Source organism: Montipora foliosa, chromosome 10 (assembly GCF_036669935.1).
Source record: "Montipora foliosa isolate CH-2021 chromosome 10, ASM3666993v2, whole genome shotgun sequence".
Taxonomy (NCBI): Eukaryota; Metazoa; Cnidaria; class Anthozoa; order Scleractinia; family Acroporidae; genus Montipora; species Montipora foliosa.
In genome coordinates, this window is record NC_090878.1 from 14,415,517 (window position 1) to 14,421,516 (window position 6,000).

Consider the following 6,000-nt stretch of genomic DNA (forward strand, 5'->3'; position numbering starts at 1 on the left):
CGGATCCCGCATTACTTACTCACTTTGCAACGTTAATATTCGCTTGCTTGTGTTTTAAAAAATCGTTTTTGATCAAGAATTTACATCACGTGGTGTAAACTCACAGGACAGTTATCACGCGATTATTTACCATCACAAGTATAGTGCCTGATTCTTAAATGGTTAGCTTCTCTGGAGCTTTGGTAACCGATATTTTCTCCTGTTTAAACTTGTTTCTTAGCCGGTGATAGAACACGTTTACAGCGGCATTTGGAAGAAACAAATATTGACATTAAGAAAAATAATGTTCTGGCAGTTAGCGATGTGGTGTTCTCGTGGTTTAGTGAAAGGGTCATTAATCGAACATTCCCAGGTTAAAGTCCAGCGAATTCATGCATTGGGGTTCGGATTTTAAATATAGATATTCATTTCCCATAATCCCTATCAAGCTCTAAACGTCCTAAATTGACGATAAAAGTCAACTTGGAGAAAATTAGGAATTGTCGATAATCGTCATTTCAGAGGTAGAGGTAGAGGATGGGTTGGTATTGGTAAACGGTTAGGGATGTTTCTGTATTGGTAAAACAACCTGTGACCTGTTTTGTACCTGCCCCCAATCAGATCAACACTGGCTTTTTCGAGCGCTTTTTTCCGCAATATGAAAATTAATGGCAGGGTTATAAAATAAACAAACACCTTTCTGGCTAGCTGGTATGTTGGCTGATAATGTCCTTAGCCGACATACCAGCTATTGTGGAATACAGGTGTTATTTTGTGGGATGTCAGTATCGTTTCTTGCTAGACAGCCAAACAAACAACGTGACTTCCCAATATGGAAAGCCATAACTTTCTTATGTAATCTTTATTCTTTTGGCAAAATTACTATGCGGTGTGGTTTTGTCATTAGGTGACGAGGTTTTGTCATTATATGACGAGGTTTGCTGCTTACGTGTTGAGTTTCCATTATGATGTGTTGAGGTCTTCTTCTGACGTTCTGTGTTCATAATCACATAAAGGGAGAAACTCGACGTCATGAAAGAACCTTACCACATAAAATGTAAACACAGTACGTCAAAGGAAGACCTCAACATGTCATGATGGAAACACAACACATAACCATCAAACCTTGTCACGTAATGACAAAACCTTACCACATAATGACAAAACCACACCACAAGGCAAAACTTCAAGACCAAAAGAATAAAGAATACTTACGAAAGTTATGGCTTTCCATACCTCAGCGTGTATAGCATGGGATAGTACCGGACGGTCACCCATCCAGGACTTGACTTCCCTTGGGCAAGCGGTGACACTATCACATGAGATCGAGGTTATTTGTGCCAGAACAAGATCGACTGGCATCACAATCGATACCCGAGGGATTTCCCGCAGGACTGACAAGATCAGAATGCGTTCTCGAACGCAAAAAAACCCTATTCCTGTTTTTTACGATCGACAATATTTCGAACTCGTTTCGCGGTTTAACTTTAAGAGGGAAAATAAGATGCATGGCCGTCGTTGTTATGACAGAACATACCCTTGTTCGAAAGGACAGTTCATTGAAAACACTCGAAAGCATATTACTAGTGACTTGAATATAGCTGGCGAAACGTGAATTTCTTCCTTCTCGCTGAGGCATGTAATCGAAACGGGAATATTAGCATCCAAAGGAGTAAATCTACCGAACAGTAAAGGGGATTTTCGAATCAGTCTACCGGCAGGAATGAGTTAAGCCTACCTAAGGGAGAGTTTCGGCGAGTTATGTACCGATCGTAATCGAGATCGAACATTTCGGATTCCGTGTTTATATACATCAGGGCCCGGTTGTTCAAAAGCCGATTAACGCTAACCCCAGATTAGAAATTAACCAAGGAGTTTATTTCTCCACTCCCAAATGCTCTTCATCACTGATATTCGGCAAAACGTTACATTAGAAGAAGTCACTCTTGAAAGACACAAATAAGCAAATGAAACTTTCACCAAACAGTTAAAAACATGAAAGAAACGTTTCACTAATCGTGGATTGAAATCGGCTTTCAAACAACCGGGCCCAGAAAGAGTTCTGAGTTAACCTCAAGCAAATAAAGCAAAATCTACTGTCGTATTCAACTACAAAAGAACAGTGTCTAAAAAATATAAAACTACCAGTTTTGAGAAGTGAAAAAATGAAGTGCGAATAACTGAACACTCGCATGCCTGTCGTGACTAAAAACAAGCGCGCCACCTTCTGGAAAATCCAAGTCACGCATTCCAGTTAAAAAGTGCTCTGCTCGGCAAGATCATACTTCAAGGAAAGGTCTTTGATGGCGACTAATTATCTAACGAGTAAGTCAAGTATAAAACCATACACAATCTCGGACGGGTGGTAATACGCGCAACAAACCATCCCAACTTGCAACGCAACGTTGTTGCCCGACAAGTTGCACGAAAAAAGTTGCCCGTATTACTGGGCCTTTCGGAAAGTGTATTTTAAAGGCAATCGCGTAAAGATTATTTTATCTACAACTAAAAGTGCACTGGCCATCGTTTGACCTTGCGCAACGCAAAATACACTGTATTTACATGCACACATTGGTGCAATTTTCAATGTAGCCTAAAAAAGCTGATTGTACACCACAGGAAAGCAACGTCCAACGAAAGCCAACAATGCGCGTCTAGAAAATTACTTTTTATAAAATTAAAATGAGGAAAGATTACAGTCAACGGGTTACAACCATTAAGGACGGTGCCTACTATTGTTATTGCGTACACGTTCTGCGCATCTCGACATACTCTGGTTTCCTATCGGTGATGCTTACCAATACACTGATATTTTTGCGCGGTTTAAAACTATCCGGAGAAAATAGATCTTAGTAAGTACTCTTGGTATCCAAAAAGAAAATTGGGGTTTGAATTTGAGAAAGAACGCCGTACATTGCCTTGTATTTTAAAGCTTTTTACAAATATTGTTCATCAATTATCTTTGAAAAATGCGTGGTTACCCCCAATTTTCTTTTTGGATATCGATAGGACTTGTTATGATGTACATTTCTTGTATAATCATAAACCGGGGCAAAAATACCTTTGAATTAGTAGGCACCGTCCTTAAAACACCAAATAACGCAAAACCCTCTCTAGTTCAGGTTGACGGCTCCTCAAACGTCATATGATTTTGGTAATGTGCAAGAAGAAGCGCCTCGCTGCTCAACTCCTCCTGGCAAAGCCAACAGCTGTGTTTTACACCCTGGTTTGAACTATGTTCTTGCAAAGTGCAGGGGCGATGAATCTCTACCTCGTGTTCATTTGCACTTGCAGAATTTTCTCGTCCTTTTTCATGTTTCCTAACACTTCTTCTGTTGCGAAAAGACTTTCTTATTAGCCTACGTTTATTACGCTTTTCTCCAGGATGGAGTCTTTCGTGTTTCCTTAAATTTTGACTTTGACTAAAACACTTGCCGCATTGTTGGCATTCATAAGGCTTCTCTCCAGTATGGACTCTTTCATGTGTCCTTAAATTTTGACTTTGACTAAAACACTTGCCGCATTGTTGGCATTCATAAGGCTTCTCTCCAGTATGGACTCTTTCATGTGTCCTTAAATCACGTGCTCGGCTAAAAGACTTGCAGCATTGTTCGCATTCATAAGGCTTCTCTCCAGTATGGACTCTTTCATGTCTCCTTAAATCACCTGCTGAGCCAAAGCACTCCCCACATTGTTTGCATTCATAAGGCTTCTCTCCAGAATGGACTCTTTCATGTCTCCTTAAATTACCTGCTACGCTAAAGCACTTGCCACATTGTTTGCATTCATAAGGCTTCTCTCCAGTATGGACTCTTTCATGTGTCCTTAAATGACCTGCTGAGCTAAAGCACTTCCCACATTGTTTGCATTTATAAGGCTTCTCTCCAGTATGGACTCTTTCATGTGTCCTTAAATGACCTGCTTGCCTAAAACACTTGCCGCATTGTTTACATTCATACGGATTCTCTCCAGTATGGACTCTTTCATGTGTCCTTAAATGACCTGCTGAGCTAAAGCACTTCCCACATTGTTTGCATTCATAAGGCTTCTCTCCAGTATGGACTCTTTCATGTGTCCTTAAATCACCTGCTTGCCTAAAACACTTGCCGCATTGTTGGCATTCATACGGATTCTCTCCGGTATGGACTCTTTCATGTCGCTTTAAACTTTCACTTTGACTAAAACACTTGCCGTTTTGTTCGCATTCATAAGGCTTCTCTCCAGTATGGACTCTTTCATGTCTGCTTAAAGTTCTTGCGTGGGTAAAGCACTTGCCACATTGTTTGCATTCATAAGGCTTCTCTCCAGTATGGACTCTTTCATGTCTCCTTAAAGATTGACTGTCACTAAAACACTTGCCACATTGTTCGCATTCACAAGGCTTCTCTCCAGTATGGACTCTTTCATGTCTCCTTAAACTTTGACTGTCACTAAAACACTTGCCGCATTGTTCGCATTCATAAGGCTTCTCTCCAGTATGGACTCCTTCATGTCTCCTTAAACTTTGACTCTGACTAAAACACTTGCCGCATTGTTCGCATTCATAAGGCTTCTCTCCAGTATGGACTCTTTCATGTGTCCTTAAATTTTGACTTTGACTAAAACACTTGCCGCATTGTTGGCATTCATAAGGCTTCTCTCCAGTATGGACTCTTTCATGTGTCCTTAAATCACGTGCTCGGCTAAAAGACTTACAGCATTGTTCGCATTCATAAGGCTTCTCTCCAGTATGGACTCTTTCATGTGTCCTTAAATGTTGACTTTGACTAAAACACTTCCCGCATTGTTTGCATTCATAAGGCTTCTCTCCAGTATGGACTCTTTTATGTGTCCTTAAATCACGTGCTCGGCTAAAAGACTTGCAGCATTGTTCGCATTCATAAGGCTTCTCTCCAGTATGGACTCTTTCATGTGTCCTTAAATTTTGACTTTGACTAAAACACTTGCCGCATTGTTGGCATTCATAAGGCTTCTCTCCAGTATGGACTCTTTCATGTGTCCTTAAATCACGTGCTCGGCTAAAAGACTTGCAGCATTGTTCGCATTCATAAGGCTTCTCTCCAGTATGGACTCTTTCATGTGTCCTTAAATGTTGACTTTGACTAAAACACTTCCCGCATTGTTTGCATTCATAAGGCTTCTCTCCAGTATGGACTCTTTTATGTGTCCTTAAATGACCTGCTTGGCTAAAAGACTTGCCACATTGCTTGCATTGATATGGCTTCTCTCTAATATGCACTCTTTTGTGTCTCCTTAAAGCTTCTGCCCTGCTAGAACACTTGCCACACTCTTTGCATTGATAGGGTCTTTTGGCCGTATGAATTCTGGTATGTGTCGTTAAACTTCCTCTTTGACTAAAACCCTTCCCACACTTCTTGCATTTATAGAGCTTTTCTCCAGTAAGGACTTCTTTTTTTTTCGTAACACTTTGTTCTTTGTTGAGATACCTTCTTATATACCTTCTCTGTTTATAGCAAGAACCATTAGCGACCATATGGCAATTCCTGTGCTTAACTGATCTTGACATGTTTTACGGATTGTGATCTCACTTAGCACTAAAATACACAAGAAAAATAAGTTATTTTCATCAAAAACGTCAAAACGACAGCGAAGTCAAGTCAAGGTGAAGTCACTGGTCATCTTTTTAAGTCAGAAAACAAACCATCCAAAGGAAGTTATTAAAAGAAAATTAAATTCTTAACACAAAACAATTATAAGGATTTACATGCAAGAAAATTATTATATTGTTAACATTATTAGTTTAGTGTGGGACACCTAACAACTTCTAGGAACTCAGTTATAGTGCAAGTGACCTGAAGAAAATAAAGTTTCTTTCAGTCAGTGCGTTCACTGAAACCGGAGCCACGGAGATCATGAAAACCAGTTAGAGGGCAGAACCGAAACAATAGATTCCAACATTGTCAGATCCAGCGAATCAAATGTCCGGTACAAATCAATTAAATCGCAAGTTGACCGTTGGAGTCGATTGGGTACAGGAGGTATAGTAGAAAAGCAAGCAGA

At 40.1% G+C, this 6,000-nt stretch overlaps 1 protein-coding gene and 1 pseudogene across 1 annotated transcript in view; one reads left to right on the forward strand and one right to left on the reverse strand.

Annotated features, from left to right (window-relative positions):
- Positions 1-6,000, forward strand: part of LOC137973007 (zinc finger SWIM domain-containing protein 5-like) — a 435,845-nt gene that overhangs the window by 367,321 nt on the left and 62,524 nt on the right. The window lies entirely within an intron of this gene.
- The window catches only part of LOC137974429 (zinc finger protein 709 pseudogene), an 11,887-nt pseudogene continuing 7,274 nt past the window's right edge, over positions 1,388-6,000 (reverse strand).